Source organism: Festucalex cinctus, chromosome 17 (genome assembly GCF_051991245.1).
Source record: "Festucalex cinctus isolate MCC-2025b chromosome 17, RoL_Fcin_1.0, whole genome shotgun sequence".
Taxonomy (NCBI): domain Eukaryota; kingdom Metazoa; phylum Chordata; class Actinopteri; order Syngnathiformes; family Syngnathidae; genus Festucalex; species Festucalex cinctus.
This window is the reverse complement of record NC_135427.1, coordinates 14,386,448-14,409,509: the sequence shown is the minus strand read 5'-3', so window position 1 is coordinate 14,409,509 and position 23,062 is coordinate 14,386,448.

Below are 23,062 nucleotides of genomic sequence, written 5' to 3'. Positions count from 1 at the left end.
TTTGTCGGAAAAAAACCCCTTACTATACATGGTCGTTTTTTTGTCGGAAAAAAAAGCCTTACTATACATGGTCGTTTTTTTGTCGGAAAAAAAGACTTACTATACATGGTCGTTTTTTTGTCGGAAAAAAAAGCCTTACTATACATGGTCGTTTTTTTGTCGGAAAAAAAGCCTTACTATACATGGTCGTTTTTTTGTCGAAAAAAAAAGCCTTACTATACATGGTCGTTTTTTTGTCTGAAAAAAAAGCCTTACTATACATGGTCGTTTTTTTCTCGAAAAAAAAATCCTTACTATACATGGTCGTTTTTTTGTCGGAAAAAAAAGCCTTACTATACATGGTCGTTTTTGTGTCGGAAAAAAAAGCCTTACTATACATGGTCGCTTTTTTGTCGGAAAAAAAAGCCTTACTATACATGGTCGTTTTTTTGTCAGAAAAAAAAGCCTTACTATACATGGTCGTTTTTTTGTCGGAAAAAAAAGCCTTACTATACATGGTCGTTTTTTTGTCGGAAAAAAAAGCCTTACTATACATGGTCGTTTTTTTGTCGGAAAAAAAGCCTTACTATACATGGTCGTTTTTTTGTCGGAAAAAAAGCCTTGCTATACATGGTCGTTTTTTTGTTGGAAAAAAAAAAGCCTTACTATACATGGTCGTTTTTTTGTCGGAAAAAAAGCCTTACTATACATGGTCATTTTTTTGTCGGAAAAAAAAAGCCTTACTATACATGGTCGGTTTTTTGTCGAAAAAAAAAGCCTTACTATACATGGTCGTTTTTTTGTCGAAAAAAAAAAGCCTTACTATATATACATGGTCGTTTTTTTGTCGGAAAAAAAAGCCTTACTATACATGGTCGTTTTTTTGTCGGAAAAAAAAGCCTTACTATACATGGTCGTTTTTTTGTCGGAAAAAAAGCCTTACTATACATGGTCATTTTTTTGTCTGAAAAAAAAAGCCTTACTATACATGGTCGTTTTTTTGTCGGAAAAACAAGCCTTACTATACATGGTCGTTTTTTTGTCAGAAAAAAAAGCCTTACTATACATGGTCGTTTTTTTGTCGGAAAAAAAAGCCTTACTATACATGGTCGTTTTTTTGTCGGAAAAAAACCCCTTACTATACATGGTCGTTTTTTTGTCGGAAAAAAAAGCCTTACTATACATGGTCGTTTTTTTGTCGGAAAAAAAGCCTTACTATACATGGTCGTTTTTTTGTCGGAAAAAAAAGCCTTACTATACATGGTCGTTTTTTTTGTCGGAAAAAAAGCCTTACTATACATGGTCGTTTTTTTGTCGAAAAAAAAAGCCTTACTATACATGGTCGTTTTTTTGTCTGAAAAAAAAGCCTTACTATACATGGTCGTTTTTTTCTCGAAAAAAAAAGCCTTACTATACATGGTCGTTTTTTTGTCGAAAAAAAAAGCCTTACTATACATGGTCGTTTTTTTGTCGGAAAAAAATGCCTTACTATACATGGTCATTTGGTTAGACTCAGCCTGGGATCGAACCCACAACCTACGTGTCTGAGGGTAGACAATCTACCACTAGACCAAAGGGCTGTTAGCCTGTTTACTGGAAAGAGGGGTAATGAGTTTAGTAAGTATGACTAGGATTTAAAAAAAAAAAAAAAAAAAAAAAAGCCTTACTATACATGGTCGTTTTTGTGTCAGAAAAAAAAGCCTTACTATACATGGTCGTTTTTTTGTCGGAAAAAAAAGCCTTACTATACATGGTCGTTTTTTTGTCAGAAAAAAAAGCCTTACTATACATGGTCGTTTTTTTGTCGGAAAAAAAAGCCTTACTATACATGGTCGTTTTTTTGTCGGAAAAAAACCCCTTACTATACATGGTCGTTTTTTTGTCGGAAAAAAAAGCCTTACTATACATGGTCGTTTTTTTGTCGGAAAAAAAAGCCTTACTATACATGGTCGTATTTTGGCGGAAAAAAAAGCCTGAGTATACATGGTCGTTTTTTTGTCTGAAAAAAAAAGCCTTACTATACATGGTCGTTTTTTTGTCTGAAAAAAAAGCCTTACTATACATGGTCGTTTTTTTCTCGAAAAAAAAATCCTTACTATACATGGTCGTTTTTTTGTCGAAAAAAAAAAGCCTTACTATACATGGTCGTTTTTTTGTCGGAAGAAAAAGCCTTACTATACATGGTCGTTTTTTTGTCGAAAAAAAAAGCCTTACTATACATGGTCGTTTTTTTGTCGGAAAAAAAAGCCTTACTATACATGGTCGTTTTTTTGTCGGAAAAAAAGCCTTACTATACATGGTCATTTTTTTGTCGGAAAAAAAAAGCCTTACTATACATGGTCGGTTTTTTGTCTAAAAAAAAAGCCTTACTATACATGGTCGTTTTTTTGTCGAAAAAAAAAAGCCTTACTATATACACATGGTCGTTTTTTTGTCGGAAAAAAAAGCCTTACTATACATGGTCGTTTTTTTGTCGGAAAAAAACCCCTTACTATACATGGTCGTTTTTTTGTCGGAAAAAAAAGCCTTACTATACATGGTCGTTTTTTTGTCGGAAAAAAAAGCCTTACTATACATGGTCGTATTTTGGCGGAAAAAAAAGCCTGAGTATACATGGTCGTTTTTTTGTCTGAAAAAAAAAGCCTTACTATACATGGTCGTTTTTTTGTCTGAAAAAAAAGCCTTACTATACATGGTCGTTTTTTTCTCGAAAAAAAAATCCTTACTATACATGGTCGTTTTTTTGTCGAAAAAAAAAAGCCTTACTATACATGGTCGTTTTTTTGTCGGAAAAAAAGCCTTACTATACATGGTCGTTTTTTTGTCGGAAAAAAAAGCCTTACTATACATGGTCGTTTTTTTGTCGGAAAAAAAGCCTTACTATACATGGTCGTTTTTTTGTCGAAAAAAAAAGCCTTACTATACATGGTCGTTTTTTTGTCTGAAAAAAAAGCCTTACTATACATGGTCGTTTTTTTCTCGAAAAAAAAATCCTTACTATACATGGTCGTTTTTTTGTCGAAAAAAAAAGCCTTACTATACATGGTCGTTTTTTTGTCGGAAAAAAACCCCTTACTATACATGGTCGTTTTTTTGTCGGAAAAAAAAGCCTTACTATACATGGTCGTTTTTTTGTCGGAAAAAAAGCCTTACTATACATGGTCGTTTTTTTGTCGGAAAAAAAAAAGCCTTACTATACATGGTCGTTTTTTTGTCGAAAAAAAAAGCCTTACTATACATGGTCGTTTTTTTGTCGAAAAAAAAAAAGCCTTACTATACATGGTCGTTTTTTTGTCGAAAAAAAAAGCCTTACTATACATGGTCGTTTTTTTGTCGGAAAAAAATGCCTTACTATACATGGTCATTTGGTTAGACTCAGCCTGGGATCGAACCCACAACCTACGTGTCTGAGGGTAGACAATCTACCACTAGACCAAAGGGCTGTTAGCCTGTTTACTGGAAAGAGGGGTAATGAGTTTAGTAAGTATGACTAGGATTTAAAAAAAAAAAAAAAAAAAAAAAAGCCTTACTATACATGGTCGTTTTTGTGTCAGAAAAAAAAGCCTTACTATACATGGTCGTTTTTTTGTCGGAAAAAAAAGCCTTACTATACATGGTCGTTTTTTTGTCAGAAAAAAAAGCCTTACTATACATGGTCGTTTTTTTGTCGGAAAAAAAAGCCTTACTATACATGGTCGTTTTTTTGTCGGAAAAAAACCCCTTACTATACATGGTCGTTTTTTTGTCGGAAAAAAAAGCCTTACTATACATGGTCGTTTTTTTGTCGGAAAAAAAAGCCTTACTATACATGGTCGTATTTTGGCGGAAAAAAAAGCCTGAGTATACATGGTCGTTTTTTTGTCTGAAAAAAAAAGCCTTACTATACATGGTCGTTTTTTTGTCTGAAAAAAAAGCCTTACTATACATGGTCGTTTTTTTCTCGAAAAAAAAATCCTTACTATACATGGTCGTTTTTTTGTCGAAAAAAAAAAGCCTTACTATACATGGTCGTTTTTTTGTCGGAAGAAAAAGCCTTACTATACATGGTCGTTTTTTTGTCGAAAAAAAAAGCCTTACTATACATGGTCGTTTTTTTGTCGGAAAAAAAAGCCTTACTATACATGGTCGTTTTTTTGTCGGAAAAAAAGCCTTACTATACATGGTCATTTTTTTGTCGGAAAAAAAAAGCCTTACTATACATGGTCGGTTTTTTGTCTAAAAAAAAAGCCTTACTATACATGGTCGTTTTTTTGTCGAAAAAAAAAAAGCCTTACTATATACACATGGTCGTTTTTTTGTCGGAAAAAAAAGCCTTACTATACATGGTCGTTTTTTTGTCGGAAAAAAAAGCCTTACTATACATGGTCGTTTTTTTGTCGGAAAAAAAGCCTTACTATACATGGTCATTTTTTTGTCTGAAAAAAAAAAGCCTTACTATACATGGTCGTTTTTTTGTCGGAAAAACAAGCCTTACTATACATGGTCGTTTTTTTGTCAGAAAAAAAAGCCTTACTATACATGGTCGTTTTTTTGTCGAAAAAAAAAGCCTTACTATACATGGTCGTTTTTTTGTCGGAAAAAAACCCCTTACTATACATGGTCGTTTTTTTGTCGGAAAAAAAAGCCTTACTATACATGGTCGTTTTTTTGTCGGAAAAAAAGCCTTACTATACATGGTCGTTTTTTTGTCGGAAAAAAAAGCCTTACTATACATGGTCGTTTTTTTGTCGGAAAAAAAGCCTTACTATACATGGTCGTTTTTTTGTCGAAAAAAAAAAGCCTTACTATACATGGTCGTTTTTTTGTCTGAAAAAAAAGCCTTACTATACATGGTCGTTTTTTTGTCGAAAAAAAAATCCTTACTATACATGGTCGTTTTTTTGTCGAAAAAAAAAAGCCTTACTATACATGGTCGTTTTTTTGTCGGAAAAAAAAGCCTTACTATACATGGTCGTTTTTTTGTCGAAAAAAAAAGCCTTACTATACATGGTCGTTTTTTTGTCGGAAAAAAAAGCCTTACTATACATGGTCGTTTTTTTGTCGGAAAAAAAGCCTTACTATACATGGTCATTTTTTTGTCGGAAAAAAAAAGCCTTACTATACATGGTCGGTTTTTTGTCGAAAAAAAAAGCCTTACTATACATGGTCGTTTTTTTGTCGAAAAAAAAAAGCCTTACTATATATACATGGTCGTTTTTTTGTCGGAAAAAAAAGCCTTACTATACATGGTCGTTTTTTTGTCGGAAAAAAAAGCCTTACTATACATGGTCGTTTTTTTGTCGGAAAAAAAGCCTTACTATACATGGTCATTTTTTTGTCTGAAAAAAAAAGCCTTACTATACATGGTCGTTTTTTTGTCGGAAAAACAAGCCTTACTATACATGGTCGTTTTTTTGTCAGAAAAAAAAGCCTTACTATACATGGTCGTTTTTTTGTCGGAAAAAAAAGCCTTACTATACATGGTCGTTTTTTTGTCGGAAAAAAAACCCTTACTATACATGGTCGTTTTTTTTGTCGGAAAAAAAAGCCTTACTATACATGGTCGTTTTTTTGTCGGAAAAAAAGCCTTACTATACATGGTCGTTTTTTTGTCGGAAAAAAAAGCCTTACTATACATGGTCGTTTTTTTGTCGGAAAAAAAGCCTTACTATACATGGTCGTTTTTTTGTCGAAAAAAAAAGCCTTACTATACATGGTCGTTTTTTTGTCGAAAAAAAAAGCCTTACTATACATGGTCGTTTTTTTGTCGAAAAAAAAAAAGCCTTACTATACATGGTCGTTTTTTTGTCGAAAAAAAAAGCCTTACTATACATGGTCGTTTTTTTGTCGGAAAAAAATGCCTTACTATACATGGTCATTTGGTTAGACTCAGCCTGGGATCGAACCCACAACCTACGTGTCTGAGGGTAGACAATCTACCACTAGACCAAAGGGCTGTTAGCCTGTTTACTGGAAAGAGGGGTAATGAGTTTAGTAAGTATGACTAGGATTTAAAAAAAAAAAAAAAAAAAAAAAGCCTTTCTATACATGGTCGTTTTTGTGTCAGAAAAAAAAGCCTTACTATACATGGTCGCTTTTTTGTCGGAAAAAAAAGCCTTACTATACATGGTCGTTTTTTTGTCAGAAAAAAAAGCCTTACTATACATGGTCGTTTTTTTGTCGGAAAAAAAAGCCTTACTATACATGGTCGTTTTTTTGTCGGAAAAAAAAGCCTTACTATACATGGTCGTTTTTTTGTCGGAAAAAAAGCCTTACTATACATGGTCGTTTTTTTGTCGGAAAAAAAGCCTTGCTATACATGGTCGTTTTTTTGTTGGAAAAAAAAAAGCCTTACTATACATGGTCGTTTTTTTGTCGGAAAAAAAGCCTTACTATACATGGTCATTTTTTTGTCTGAAAAAAAAAGCCTTACTATACATGGTCGTTTTTTTGTCGGAAAAACAAGCCTTACTATACATGGTCGTTTTTTTGTCAGAAAAAAAAGCCTTACTATACATGGTCGTTTTTTTGTCGGAAAAAAAAGCCTTACTATACATGGTCGTTTTTTTGTCGGAAAAAAACCCCTTACTATACATGGTCGTTTTTTTGTCGGAAAAAAAAGCCTTACTATACATGGTCGTTTTTTTGTCGGAAAAAAAGCCTTACTATACATGGTCGTTTTTTTGTCGGAAAAAAAAGCCTTACTATACATGGTCGTTTTTTTGTCGGAAAAAAAGCCTTACTATACATGGTCGTTTTTTTGTCGAAAAAAAAAGCCTTACTATACATGGTCGTTTTTTTGTCTGAAAAAAAAGCCTTACTATACATGGTCGTTTTTTTCTCGAAAAAAAAATCCTTACTATACATGGTCGTTTTTTTGTCGGAAAAAAAAGCCTTACTATACATGGTCGTTTTTTTGTCGGAAAAAAAAGCCTTACTATACATGGTCGTTTTTTTGTCGGAAAAAAACCCCTTACTATACATGGTCGTTTTTTTGTCGGAAAAAAAAGCCTTACTATACATGGTCGTTTTTTTGTCGGAAAAAAAGCCTTACTATACATGGTCGTTTTTTTGTCGGAAAAAAAAGCCTTACTATACATGGTCGTTTTTTTGTCGGAAAAAAAGCCTTACTATACATGGTCGTTTTTTTGTCGAAAAAAAAAGCCTTACTATACATGGTCGTTTTTTTGTCTGAAAAAAAAGCCTTACTATACATGGTCGTTTTTTTCTCGAAAAAAAAATCCTTACTATACATGGTCGTTTTTTTGTCGAAAAAAAAAGCCTTACTATACATGGTCGTTTTTTTGTCGGAAAAAAACCCCTTACTATACATGGTCGTTTTTTTGTCGGAAAAAAAAGCCTTACTATACATGGTCGTTTTTTTGTCGGAAAAAAAGCCTTACTATACATGGTCGTTTTTTTGTCGGAAAAAAAAGCCTTACTATACATGGTCGTTTTTTTGTCGGAAAAAAAGCCTTACTATACATGGTCGTTTTTTTGTCGAAAAAAAAAGCCTTACTATACATGGTCGTTTTTTTGTCTGAAAAAAAAGCCTTACTATACATGGTCGTTTTTTTCTCGAAAAAAAAATCCTTACTATACATGGTCGTTTTTTTGTCGAAAAAAAAAAGCCTTACTATACATGGTCGTTTTTTTGTCGGAAAAAAAAGCCTTACTATACATGGTCGTTTTTTTGTCGAAAAAAAAAGCCTTACTATACATGGTCGTTTTTTTGTCGGAAAAAAAAGCCTTACTATACATGGTCGTTTTTTTGTCGGAAAAAAAGCCTTACTATACATGGTCATTTTTTTGTCGGAAAAAAAAAGCCTTACTATACATGGTCGGTTTTTTGTCGAAAAAAAAAGCCTTACTATACATGGTCGTTTTTTTGTCGAAAAAAAAAAGCCTTACTATATATACATGGTCGTTTTTTTGTCGGAAAAAAAAGCCTTACTATACATGGTCGTTTTTTTGTCGGAAAAAAAAGCCTTACTATACATGGTCGTTTTTTTGTCGGAAAAAAAGCCTTACTATACATGGTCATTTTTTTGTCTGAAAAAAAAAGCCTTACTATACATGGTCGTTTTTTTGTCGGAAAAACAAGCCTTACTATACATGGTCGTTTTTTTGTCAGAAAAAAAAGCCTTACTATACATGGTCGTTTTTTTGTCGGAAAAAAAAGCCTTACTATACATGGTCGTTTTTTTGTCGGAAAAAAACCCCTTACTATACATGGTCGTTTTTTTGTCGGAAAAAAAAGCCTTACTATACATGGTCGTTTTTTTGTCGGAAAAAAAGCCTTACTATACATGGTCGTTTTTTTGTCGGAAAAAAAAGCCTTACTATACATGGTCGTTTTTTTGTCGGAAAAAAAGCCTTACTATACATGGTCGTTTTTTTGTCGAAAAAAAAAAAAGCCTTACTATACATGGTCGTTTTTTTGTCGAAAAAAAAAGCCTTACTATACATGGTCGTTTTTTTGTCGGAAAAAAATGCCTTACTATACATGGTCATTTGGTTAGACTCAGCCTGGGATCGAACCCACAACCTACGTGTCTGAGGGTAGACAATCTACCACTAGACCAAAGGGCTGTTAGCCTGTTTACTGGAAAGAGGGGTAATGAGTTTAGTAAGTATGACTAGGATTTAAAAAAAAAAAAAAAAAAAAAGCCTTACTATACATGGTCGTTTTTGTGTCAGAAAAAAAAGCCTTACTATACATGGTCGTTTTTTTGTCGGAAAAAAAAGCCTTACTATACATGGTCGTTTTTGTGTCGGAAAAAAAAGCCTTACTATACATGGTCGCTTTTTTGTCGGAAAAAAAAGCCTTACTATACATGGTCGTTTTTTTGTCAGAAAAAAAAGCCTTACTATACATGGTCGTTTTTTTGTCGGAAAAAAAAGCCTTACTATACATGGTCGTTTTTTTGTCGGAAAAAAAAGCCTTACTATACATGGTCGTTTTTTTGTCGGAAAAAAAGCCTTGCTATACATGGTCGTTTTTTTGTTGGAAAAAAAAAAGCCTTACTATACATGGTCGTTTTTTTGTCGGAAAAAAAGCCTTACTATACATGGTCATTTTTTTGTCTGAAAAAAAAAGCCTTACTATACATGGTCGTTTTTTTGTCGGAAAAACAAGCCTTACTATACATGGTCGTTTTTTTGTCAGAAAAAAAAGCCTTACTATACATGGTCGTTTTTTTGTCGGAAAAAAAAGCCTTACTATACATGGTCGTTTTTTTGTCGGAAAAAAACCCCTTACTATACATGGTCGTTTTTTTGTCGGAAAAAAAAGCCTTACTATACATGGTCGTTTTTTTGTCGGAAAAAAAGCCTTACTATACATGGTCGTTTTTTTGTCGGAAAAAAAAGCCTTACTATACATGGTCGTTTTTTTGTCGGAAAAAAAGCCTTACTATACATGGTCGTTTTTTTGTCGAAAAAAAAAGCCTTACTATACATGGTCGTTTTTTTGTCTGAAAAAAAAGCCTTACTATACATGGTCGTTTTTTTCTCGAAAAAAAAATCCTTACTATACATGGTCGTTTTTTTGTCGGAAAAAAAAGCCTTACTATACATGGTCGTTTTTTTGTCGGAAAAAAAAGCCTTACTATACATGGTCGTTTTTTTGTCGGAAAAAAACCCCTTACTATACATGGTCGTTTTTTTGTCGGAAAAAAAAGCCTTACTATACATGGTCGTTTTTTTGTCGGAAAAAAAGCCTTACTATACATGGTCGTTTTTTTGTCGGAAAAAAAAGCCTTACTATACATGGTCGTTTTTTTGTCGGAAAAAAAGCCTTACTATACATGGTCGTTTTTTTGTCGAAAAAAAAAGCCTTACTATACATGGTCGTTTTTTTGTCTGAAAAAAAAGCCTTACTATACATGGTCGTTTTTTTCTCGAAAAAAAAATCCTTACTATACATGGTCGTTTTTTTGTCGAAAAAAAAAGCCTTACTATACATGGTCGTTTTTTTGTCGGAAAAAAACCCCTTACTATACATGGTCGTTTTTTTGTCGGAAAAAAAAGCCTTACTATACATGGTCGTTTTTTTGTCGGAAAAAAAGCCTTACTATACATGGTCGTTTTTTTGTCGGAAAAAAAAGCCTTACTATACATGGTCGTTTTTTTGTCGGAAAAAAAGCCTTACTATACATGGTCGTTTTTTTGTCGAAAAAAAAAGCCTTACTATACATGGTCGTTTTTTTGTCTGAAAAAAAAGCCTTACTATACATGGTCGTTTTTTTCTCGAAAAAAAAATCCTTACTATACATGGTCGTTTTTTTGTCGAAAAAAAAAAGCCTTACTATACATGGTCGTTTTTTTGTCGGAAAAAAAAGCCTTACTATACATGGTCGTTTTTTTGTCGAAAAAAAAAGCCTTACTATACATGGTCGTTTTTTTGTCGGAAAAAAAAGCCTTACTATACATGGTCGTTTTTTTGTCGGAAAAAAAGCCTTACTATACATGGTCATTTTTTTGTCGGAAAAAAAAAGCCTTACTATACATGGTCGGTTTTTTGTCGAAAAAAAAAGCCTTACTATACATGGTCGTTTTTTTGTCGAAAAAAAAAAGCCTTACTATATATACATGGTCGTTTTTTTGTCGGAAAAAAAAGCCTTACTATACATGGTCGTTTTTTTGTCGGAAAAAAAAGCCTTACTATACATGGTCGTTTTTTTGTCGGAAAAAAAGCCTTACTATACATGGTCATTTTTTTGTCTGAAAAAAAAAGCCTTACTATACATGGTCGTTTTTTTGTCGGAAAAACAAGCCTTACTATACATGGTCGTTTTTTTGTCAGAAAAAAAAGCCTTACTATACATGGTCGTTTTTTTGTCGGAAAAAAAAGCCTTACTATACATGGTCGTTTTTTTGTCGGAAAAAAACCCCTTACTATACATGGTCGTTTTTTTGTCGGAAAAAAAAGCCTTACTATACATGGTCGTTTTTTTGTCGGAAAAAAAGCCTTACTATACATGGTCGTTTTTTTGTCGGAAAAAAAAGCCTTACTATACATGGTCGTTTTTTTGTCGGAAAAAAAGCCTTACTATACATGGTCGTTTTTTTGTCGAAAAAAAAAGCCTTACTATACATGGTCGTTTTTTTGTCGAAAAAAAAAGCCTTACTATACATGGTCGTTTTTTTGTCGAAAAAAAAAAAGCCTTACTATACATGGTCGTTTTTTTGTCGAAAAAAAAAGCCTTACTATACATGGTCGTTTTTTTGTCGGAAAAAAATGCCTTACTATACATGGTCATTTGGTTAGACTCAGCCTGGGATCGAACCCACAACCTACGTGTCTGAGGGTAGACAATCTACCACTAGACCAAAGGGCTGTTAGCCTGTTTACTGGAAAGAGGGGTAATGAGTTTAGTAAGTATGACTAGGATTTAAAAAAAAAAAAAAAAAAAAAAAAAGCCTTACTATACATGGTCGTTTTTGTGTCAGAAAAAAAAGCCTTACTATACATGGTCGTTTTTTTGTCGGAAAAAAAAGCCTTACTATACATGGTCGTTTTTGTGTCGGAAAAAAAAGCCTTACTATACATGGTCGCTTTTTTGTCGGAAAAAAAAGCCTTACTATACATGGTCGTTTTTTTGTCAGAAAAAAAAGCCTTACTATACATGGTCGTTGTTTTGTCGGAAAAAAAAGCCTTACTATACATGGTCGTTTTTTTGTCGGAAAAAAAAGCCTTACTATACATGGTCGTTTTTTTGTCGGAAAAAAAGCCTTGCTATACATGGTCGTTTTTTTGTTGGAAAAAAAAAAGCCTTACTATACATGGTCGTTTTTTTGTCGGAAAAAAAGCCTTACTATACATGGTCATTTTTTTGTCTGAAAAAAAAAGCCTTACTATACATGGTCGTTTTTTTGTCGGAAAAACAAGCCTTACTATACATGGTCGTTTTTTTGTCAGAAAAAAAAGCCTTACTATACATGGTCGTTTTTTTGTCGGAAAAAAAAGCCTTACTATACATGGTCGTTTTTTTGTCGGAAAAAAACCCCTTACTATACATGGTCGTTTTTTTGTCGGAAAAAAAAGCCTTACTATACATGGTCGTTTTTTTGTCGGAAAAAAAGACTTACTATACATGGTCGTTTTTTTGTCGGAAAAAAAAGCCTTACTATACATGGTCGTTTTTTTGTCGGAAAAAAAGCCTTACTATACATGGTCGTTTTTTTGTCGAAAAAAAAAGCCTTACTATACATGGTCGTTTTTTTGTCTGAAAAAAAAGCCTTACTATACATGGTCGTTTTTTTCTCGAAAAAAAAATCCTTACTATACATGGTCGTTTTTTTGTCGGAAAAAAAAGCCTTACTATACATGGTCGTTTTTGTGTCGGAAAAAAAAGCCTTACTATACATGGTCGCTTTTTTGTCGGAAAAAAAAGCCTTACTATACATGGTCGTTTTTTTGTCAGAAAAAAAAGCCTTACTATACATGGTCGTTTTTTTGTCGGAAAAAAAAGCCTTACTATACATGGTCGTTTTTTTGTCGGAAAAAAAAGCCTTACTATACATGGTCGTTTTTTTGTCGGAAAAAAAGCCTTACTATACATGGTCGTTTTTTTGTCGGAAAAAAAGCCTTGCTATACATGGTCGTTTTTTTGTTGGAAAAAAAAAAGCCTTACTATACATGGTCGTTTTTTTGTCGGAAAAAAAGCCTTACTATACATGGTCATTTTTTTGTCGGAAAAAAAAAGCCTTACTATACATGGTCGGTTTTTTGTCGAAAAAAAAAGCCTTACTATACATGGTCGTTTTTTTGTCGAAAAAAAAAAGCCTTACTATATATACATGGTCGTTTTTTTGTCGGAAAAAAAAGCCTTACTATACATGGTCGTTTTTTTGTCGGAAAAAAAAGCCTTACTATACATGGTCGTTTTTTTGTCGGAAAAAAAGCCTTACTATACATGGTCATTTTTTTGTCTGAAAAAAAAAGCCTTACTATACATGGTCGTTTTTTTGTCGGAAAAACAAGCCTTACTATACATGGTCGTTTTTTTGTCAGAAAAAAAAGCCTTACTATACATGGTCGTTTTTTTGTCGGAAAAAAAAGCCTTACTATACATGGTCGTTTTTTTGTCGGAAAAAAACCCCTTACTATACATGGTCGTTTTTTTGTCGGAAAAAAAAGCCTTACTATACATGGTCGTTTTTTTGTCGGAAAAAAAGCCTTACTATACATGGTCGTTTTTTTGTCGGAAAAAAAAGCCTTACTATACATGGTCGTTTTTTTGTCGGAAAAAAAGCCTTACTATACATGGTCGTTTTTTTGTCGAAAAAAAAAGCCTTACTATACATGGTCGTTTTTTTGTCTGAAAAAAAAGCCTTACTATACATGGTCGTTTTTTTCTCGAAAAAAAAATCCTTACTATACATGGTCGTTTTTTTGTCGAAAAAAAAAAGCCTTACTATACATGGTCGTTTTTTTGTCGGAAAAAAAAGCCTTACTATACATGGTCGTTTTTTTGTCGAAAAAAAAAGCCTTACTATACATGGTCGTTTTTTTGTCGGAAAAAAAAGCCTTACTATACATGGTCGTTTTTTTGTCGGAAAAAAAGCCTTACTATACATGGTCATTTTTTTGTCGGAAAAAAAAAGCCTTACTATACATGGTCGTTTTTTTGTCGAAAAAAAAAGCCTTACTATACATGGTCGTTTTTTTGTCGAAAAAAAAAAGCCTTACTATATATACATGGTCGTTTTTTTGTCAGAAAAAAAAGCCTTACTATACATGGTCGTTTTTTTGTCGGAAAAAAAAGCCTTACTATACATGGTCGTTTTTTTGTCGGAAAAAAAGCCTTACTATACATGGTCATTTTTTTGTCTGAAAAAAAAAGCCTTACTATACATGGTCGTTTTTTTGTCGGAAAAACAAGCCTTACTATACATGGTCGTTTTTTTGTCAGAAAAAAAAGCCTTACTATACATGGTCGTTTTTTTGTCGGAAAAAAAAGCCTTACTATACATGGTCGTTTTTTTGTCGGAAAAAAAAGCCTTACGATACATGGTCGTTTTTTTGTCGGAAAAAAAGCCTTACTATACATGGTCATTTTTTTGTCTGAAAAAAAAAGCCTTACTATACATGGTCGTTTTTTTGTCGGAAAAAAAAGCCTTACTATACATGGTCGTTTTTTTGTCGGAAAAAAACCCCTTACTATACATGGTCGTTTTTTTGTCGGAAAAAAAAGCCTTACTATACATGGTCGTTTTTTTTGTCGGAAAAAAAAGCCTTACTATACATGGTCGTATTTTGGCGGAAAAAAAAGCCTGAGTATACATGGTCGTTTTTTTGTCTGAAAAAAAAAGCCTTACTATACATGGTCGTTTTTTTGTCTGAAAAAAAAGCCTTACTATACATGGTCGTTTTTTTGTCGAAAAAAAAATCCTTACTATACATGGTCGTTTTTTTGTCGAAAAAAAAAAGCCTTACTATACATGGTCGTTTTTTTGTCGGAAAAAAAAGCCTTACTATACATGGTCGTTTTTTTGTCGAAAAAAAAAGCCTTACTATACATGGTCGTTTTTTTGTCGGAAAAAAAAGCCTTACTATACATGGTCGTTTTTTTGTCGGAAAAAAAGCCTTACTATACATGGTCATTTTTTTGTCGGAAAAAAAAAGCCTTACTATACATGGTCGGTTTTTTGTCGAAAAAAAAGCCTTACTATACATGGTCGTTTTTTTGTCGAAAAAAAAAAGCCTTACTATATATACATGGTCGTTTTTTTGTCGGAAAAAAAAGCCTTACTATACATGGTCGTTTTTTTGTCGGAAAAAAAAGCCTTACTATACATGGTCGTTTTTTTGTCGGAAAAAAAGCCTTACTATACATGGTCATTTTTTTGTCTGAAAAAAAAAAGCCTTACTATACATGGTCGTTTTTTTGTCGGAAAAACAAGCCTTACTATACATGGTCGTTTTTTTGTCAGAAAAAAAAGCCTTACTATACATGGTCGTTTTTTTGTCGGAAAAAAAAGCCTTACTATACATGGTCGTTTTTTTGTCGGAAAAAAACCCCTTACTATACATGGTCGTTTTTTTGTCGGAAAAAAAAGCCTTACTATACATGGTCGTTTTTTTGTCGGAAAAAAAAGCCTTACTATACATGGTCGTTTTTTTGTCGGAAAAAAAGCCTTACTATACATGGTCGTTTTTTTGTCGAAAAAAAAAGCCTTACTATACATGGTCGTTTTTTTGTCTGAAAAAAAAGCCTTACTATACATGGTCGTTTTTTTCTCGAAAAAAAAATCCTTACTATACATGGTCGTTTTTTTGTCGAAAAAAAAAGCCTTACTATACATGGTCGTTTTTTTGTCGGAAAAAAAAGCCTTACTATACATGGTCGTTTTTTTGTCGAAAAAAAAAGCCTTACTATACATGGTCATTTTTTTGTCGGAAAAAAAAGCCTTACTATACATGGTCGTTTTTTTGTCGGAAAAAAAGCCTTACTATACATGGTCATTTTTTTGTCGGAAAAAAAAGCCTTACTATACATGGTCGGTTTTTTGTCGAAAAAAAAAGCCTTACTATACATGGTCGTTTTTTTGTCAAAAAAAAAAAGCCTTACTATATATACATGGTCGTTTTTTTGTCGGAAAAAAAAGCCTTACTATACATGGTCGTTTTTTTGTCGGAAAAAAAAGCCTTACTATACATGGTCGTTTTTTTGTCGGAAAAAAAGCCTTACTATACATGGTCATTTTTTTGTCTGAAAAAAAAAGCCTTACTATACATGGTCGTTTTTTTGTCGGAAAAACAAGCCTTACTATACATGGTCGTTTTTTTGTCAGAAAAAAAAGCCTTACTATACATGGTCGTTTTTTTGTCGGAAAAAAAAGCCTTACTATACATGGTCGTTTTTTTGTCGGAAAAAAACCCCTTACTATACATGGTCGTTTTTTTGTCTGAAAAAAAGCCTTACTATACATGGTCATTTTTTTGTCGGAAAAAAAAAGCCTTACTATACATGGTCGGTTTTTTGTCGAAAAAAAAAGCCTTACTATACATGGTCGTTTTTTTGTCGAAAAAAAAAAGCCTTACTATATATACATGGTCGTTTTTTTGTCGGAAAAAAAAGCCTTCCTATACATGGTCGTTTTTTTGTCGGAAAAAAAAGCCTTACTATACATGGTCGTTTTTTTGTCGGAAAAAAAGCCTTACTATACATGGTCATTTTTTTGTCTGAAAAAAAAAGCCTTACTATACATGGTCGTTTTTTTGTCGGAAAAACAAGCCTTACTATACATGGTCGTTTTTTTGTCAGAAAAAAAAGCCTTACTATACATGGTCGTTTTTTTGTCGAAAAAAAAAAGCCTTACTATATATACATGGTCGTTTTTTTGTCGGAAAAAAAAGCCTTCCTATACATGGTCGTTTTTTTGTCGGAAAAAAAAGCCTTACTATACATGGTCGTTTTTTTGTCGGAAAAAAAGCCTTACTATACATGGTCATTTTTTTGTCTGAAAAAAAAAGCCTTACTATACATGGTCGTTTTTTTGTCGGAAAAACAAGCCTTACTATACATGGTCGTTTTTTTGTCAGAAAAAAAAGCCTTACTATACATGGTCCTTTTTTTGTCGGAAAAAAAAGCCTTACTATACATGGTCGTTTTTTTGTCGGAAAAAAACCCCTTACTATACATGGTCGTTTTTTTGTCGGAAAAAAAAGCCTTACTATACATGGTCGTTTTTTTGTCGGAAAAAAAGCCTTACTATACATGGTCGTTTTTTTGTCGGAAAAAAAAGCCTTACTATACATGGTCGTTTTTTTGTCGGAAAAAAAGCCTTACTATACATGGTCGTTTTTTTGTCGAAAAAAAAAAGCCTTACTATACATGGTCGTTTTTTTGTCGAAAAAAAAAAGCCTTACTATACATGGTCGTTTTTTTGTCGAAAAAAAAAGCCTTACTATACATGGTCGTTTTCTTGTCGGAAAAAAATGCCTTACTATACATGGTCATTTGGTTAGACTCAGCCTGGGATCGAACCCACAACCTACGTGTCTGAGGGTAGACAATCTACCACTAGACCAAAGGGCTGTTAGCCTGTTTACTGGAAAGAGGGGTAATGAGTTTAGTAAGTATGACTAGGATTTAAAAAAAAAAAAAAAAAAAAAAAAGCCTTACTATACATGGTCGTTTTTGTGTCAGAAAAAAAAAGCCTTACTATACATGGTCGTTTTTTTGTCGGAAAAAAAAGCCTTACTATACATGGTCGTTTTTTTGTCAGAAAAAAAAGCCTTACTATACATGGTCGTTTTTTTGTCGGAAAAAAAAGCCTTACTATACATGGTCGTTTTTTTGTCGGAAAAAAACCCCTTACTATACATGGTCGTTTTTTTGTCGGAAAAAAAAGCCTTACTATACATGGTCGTTTTTTTGTCGGAAAAAAAAGCCTTACTATACATGGTCGTATTTTGGCGGAAAAAAAAGCCTGAGTATACATGGTCGTTTTTTTGTCTGAAAAAAAAAGCCTTACTATACATGGTCGTTTTTTTTGTCTGAAAAAAAAGCCTTACTATACATGGTCGTTTTTTTCTCGAAAAAAAAATCCTTACTATACATGGTCGTTTTTTTGTCGAAAAAAAAAAGCCTTACTATACTAGGTCGTTTTTTTGTCGGAAGAAAAAGCCTTACTATACATGGTCGTTTTTTTGTCGAAAAAAAAAGCCTTACTATACATGGTCGTTTTTTTGTCGGAAAAAAAAGCCTTACTATACATGGTCGTTTTTTTGTCGGAAAAAAAGCCTTACTATACATGGTCATTTTTTTGTCGGAAAAAAAAAGCCTTACTATACATGGTCGGTTTTTTGTCTAAAAAAAAAGCCTTACTATACATGGTCGTTTTTTTGTCGAAAAAAAAAAGCCTTACTATATATACATGGTCGTTTTTTTGTCGGAAAAAAAAGCCTTACTATACATGGTCGTTTTTTTGTCGGAAAAAAAAGCCTTACTATACATGGTCGTTTTTTTGTCGGAAAAAAAGCCTTACTATACATGGTCATTTTTTTGTCTGAAAAAAAAAAGCCTTACTATACATGGTCGTTTTTTTGTCGAAAAAAAAATCCTTACTATACATGGTCGTTTTTTTGTCGAAAAAAAAAGCCTTACTATACATGGTCGTTTTTTTGTCGGAAAAAAAAGCCTTACTATACATGGTCGTTTTTTTGTCGAAAAAAAAAGCCTTACTATACATTGTCATTTTTTTGTCGAAAAAAAAAGCCTTACTATACATGGTCGTTTTTTTGTCGGAAAAAAAGCCTTACTATACATGGTCATTTTTTTGTCGGAAAAAAAAAGCCTTACTATACATGGTCGGTTTTTTGTCGAAAAAAAAAGCCTTACTATACATGGTCGTTTTTTTGTCGAAAAAAAAAAGCCTTACTATATATACATGGTCGTTTTTTTGTCGGAAAAAAAAGCCTTACTATACATGGTCGTTTTTTTGTCAGAAAAAAAAGCCTTACTATACATGGTCGTTTTTTTGTCGGAAAAAAAGCCTTACTATACATGGTCATTTTTTTGTCTGAAAAAAAAAGCCTTACTATACATGGTCGTTTTTTTGTCGGAAAAACAAGCCTTACTATACATGGTCGTTTTTTTGTCAGAAAAAAAAGCCTTACTATACATGGTCGTTTTTTTGTCGGAAAAAAAAGCCTTACTATACATGGTCGTTTTTTTGTCGGAAAAAAACCCCTTACTATACATGGTCGTTTTTTTGTCGGAAAAAAAAGCCTTACTATACATGGTCGTTTTTTTGTCGGAAAAAAAGCCTTACTATACATGGTCGTTTTTTTGTCGGAAAAAAAAGCCTTACTATACATGGTCGTTTTTTTGTCGGAAAAAAAGCCTTACTATACATGGTCGTTTTTTTGTCGAAAAAAAAAAGCCTTACTATACATGGTCGTTTTTTTGTCGAAAAAAAAAAGCCTTACTATACATGGTCGTTTTTTTGTCGAAAAAAAAAGCCTTACTATACATGGTCGTTTTTTTGTCGGAAAAAAATGCCTTACTATACATGGTCATTTGGTTAGACTCAGCCTGGGATCGAACCCACAACCTACGTGTGTGAGGGTAGACAATCTACCACTAGACCAAAGGGCTGTTAGCCTGTTTACTGGAAAGAGGGGTAATGAGTTTAGTAAGTATGACTAGGATTTAAAAAAAAAAAAAAAAAAAAAAAAAGCCTTACTATACATGGTCGTTTTTGTGTCAGAAAAAAAAGCCTTACTATACATGGTCGTTTTTTTGTCGGAAAAAAAAGCCTTACTATACATGGTCGTTTTTTTGTCAGAAAAAAAAGCCTTACTATACATGGTCGTTTTTTTGTCGGAAAAAAAAGCCTTACTATACATGGTCGTTTTTTTGTCGGAAAAAAAACCCTTACTATACATGGTCGTTTTTTTGTCGGAAAAAAAAGCCTTACTATACATGGTCGTTTTTTTGTCGGAAAAAAAAGCCTTACTATACATGGTCGTATTTTGGCGGAAAAAAAAGCCTGAGTATACATGGTCGTTTTTTTGTCTGAAAAAAAAAGCCTTACTATACATGGTCGTTTTTTTGTCTGAAAAAAAAGCCTTACTATACATGGTCGTTTTTTTCTCGAAAAAAAAATCCTTACTATACATGGTCGTTTTTTTGTCGAAAAAAAAAAGCCTTACTATACATGGTCGTTTTTTTGTCGGAAGAAAAAGCCTTACTATACATGGTCGTTTTTTTGTCGAAAAAAAAAGCCTTACTATACATGGTCGTTTTTTTGTCGGAAAAAAAAGCCTTACTATACATGGTCGTTTTTTTGTCGGAAAAAAAGCCTTACTATACATGGTCATTTTTTTGTCGGAAAAAAAAAGCCTTACTATACATGGTCGGTTTTTTGTCTAAAAAAAAAGCCTTACTATACATGGTCGTTTTTTTGTCGAAAAAAAAAAGCCTTACTATATACACATGGTCGTTTTTTTGTCGGAAAAAAAAGCCTTACTATACATGGTCGTTTTTTTGTCGGAAAAAAAAGCCTTACTATACATGGTCGTTTTTTTGTCGGAAAAAAAGCCTTACTATACATGGTCATTTTTTTGTCTGAAAAAAAAAAAGCCTTACTATACATGGTCGTTTTTTTGTCGGAAAAACAAGCCTTACTATACATGGTCGTTTTTTTGTCAGAAAAAAAAGCCTTACTATACATGGTCGTTTTTTTGTCGAAAAAAAAAGCCTTACTATACATGGTCGTTTTTTTGTCGGAAAAAAACCCCTTACTATACATGGTCGTTTTTTTGTCAGAAAAAAAAGCCTTACTATACATGGTCGTTTTTTTGTCGGAAAAAAAGCCTTACTATACATGGTCGTTTTTTTGTCGGAAAAAAAAGCCTTACTATACATGGTCGTTTTTTTGTCGGAAAAAAAGCCTTACTATACATGGTCGTTTTTTTGTCGAAAAAAAAAGCCTTACTATACATGGTCGTTTTTTTGTCTGAAAAAAAAGCCTTACTATACATGGTCGTTTTTTTCTCGAAAAAAAAATCCTTACTATACATGGTCGTTTTTTTGTCGAAAAAAAAAAGCCTTACTATACATGGTCGTTTTTTTGTCGGAAAAAAAAGCCTTACTATACATGGTCGTTTTTTTGTCGAAAAAAAAAGCCTTACTATACATGGTCGTTTTTTTGTCGGAAAAAAAAGCCTTACTATACATGGTCGTTTTTTTGTCGGAAAAAAAGCCTTACTATACATGGTCATTTTTTTGTCGGAAAAAAAAAGCCTTACTATACATGGTCGTTTTTTTGTCGAAAAAAAAAAGCCTTACTATATATACATGGTCGTTTTTTTGTCGGAAAAAAAAGCCTTACTATACATGGTCGTTTTTTTGTCGGAAAAAAAAGCCTTACTATACATGGTCGTTTTTTTGTCGGAAAAAAAGCCTTACTATACATGGTCATTTTTTTGTCTGAAAAAAAAAGCCTTACTATACATGGTCGTTTTTTTGTCGGAAAAACAAGCCTTACTATACATGGTCGTTTTTTTGTCAGAAAAAAAAGCCTTACTATACATGGTCGTTTTTTTGTCGGAAAAAAAAGCCTTACTATACATGGTCGTTTTTTTGTCGGAAAAAAACCCCTTACTATACATGGTCGTTTTTTTGTCGGAAAAAAAAGCCTTACTATACATGGTCGTTTTTTTGTCGGAAAAAAAGCCTTACTATACATGGTCGTTTTTTTGTCGGAAAAAAAAGCCTTACTATACATGGTCGTTTTTTTGTCGGAAAAAAAGCCTTACTATACATGGTCGTTTTTTTGTCGAAAAAAAAAGCCTTACTATACATGGTCGTTTTTTTGTCGAAAAAAAAAGCCTTACTATACATGGTCGTTTTTTTGTCGAAAAAAAAAAAGCCTTACTATACATGGTCGTTTTTTTGTCGAAAAAAAAAGCCTTACTATACATGGTCGTTTTTTTGTCGGAAAAAAATGCCTTACTATACATGGTCATTTGGTTAGACTCAGCCTGGGATCGAACCCACAACCTACGTGTCTGAGGGTAGACAATCTACCACTAGACCAAAGGGCTGTTAACCTGTTTACTGGAAAGAGGGGTAATGAGTTTAGTAAGTATGACTAGGATTTAAAAAAAAAAAAAAAGCCTTACTATACATGGTCGTTTTTGTGTCAGAAAAAAAAGCCTTACTATACATGGTCGTTTTTTTGTCGGAAAAAAAAGCCTTACTATACATGGTCGTTTTTGTGTCGGAAAAAAAAGCCTTACTATACATGGTCGCTTTTTTGTCGGAAAAAAAAGCCTTACTATACATGGTCGTTTTTTTGTCAGAAAAAAAAGCCTTACTATACATGGTCGTTTTTTTGTCGGAAAAAAAAGCCTTACTATACATGGTCGTTTTTTTGTCGGAAAAAAAAGCCTTACTATACATGGTCGTTTTTTTGTCGGAAAAAAAGCCTTACTATACATGGTCGTTTTTTTGTCGGAAAAAAAGCCTTGCTATACATGGTCGTTTTTTTGTTGGAAAAAAAAAAGCCTTACTATACATGGTCGTTTTTTTGTCGGAAAAAAAGCCTTACTATACATGGTCATTTTTTTGTCTGAAAAAAAAAGCCTTACTATACATGGTCGTTTTTTTGTCGGAAAAACAAGCCTTACTATACATGGTCGTTTTTTTGTCAGAAAAAAAAGCCTTACTATACATGGTCGTTTTTTTGTCGGAAAAAAAAGCCTTACTATACATGGTCGTTTTTTTGTCGGAAAAAAACCCCTTACTATACATGGTCGTTTTTTTGTCGGAAAAAAAAGCCTTACTATACATGGTCGTTTTTTTGTCGGAAAAAAAGCCTTACTATACATGGTCGTTTTTTTGTCGGAAAAAAAAGCCTTACTATACATGGTCGTTTTTTTGTCGGAAAAAAAGCCTTACTATACATGGTCGTTTTTTTGTCGAAAAAAAAAGCCTTACTATACATGGTCGTTTTTTTGTCTGAAAAAAAAGCCTTACTATACATGGTCGTTTTTTTCTCGAAAAAAAAATCCTTACTATACATGGTCGTTTTTTTGTCGGAAAAAAAAGCCTTACTATACATGGTCGTTTTTGTGTCGGAAAAAAAAGCCTTACTATACATGGTCGCTTTTTTGTCGGAAAAAAAAGCCTTACTATACATGGTCGTTTTTTTGTCAGAAAAAAAAGCCTTACTATACATGGTCGTTTTTTTGTCGGAAAAAAAAGCCTTACTATACATGGTCGTTTTTTTGTCGGAAAAAAAAGCCTTACTATACATGGTCGTTTTTTTGTCGGAAAAAAAGCCTTACTATACATGGTCGTTTTTTTGTCGGAAAAAAAGCCTTGCTATACATGGTCGTTTTTTTGTTGGAAAAAAAAAAGCCTTACTATACATGGTCGTTTTTTTGTCGGAAAAAAAGCCTTACTATACATGGTCATTTTTTTGTCGGAAAAAAAAGCCTTACTATACATGGTCGGTTTTTTGTCGAAAAAAAAAGCCTTACTATACATGGTCGTTTTTTTGTCGAAAAAAAAAAGCCTTACTATATATACATGGTCGTTTTTTTGTCGGAAAAAAAAGCCTTACTATACATGGTCGTTTT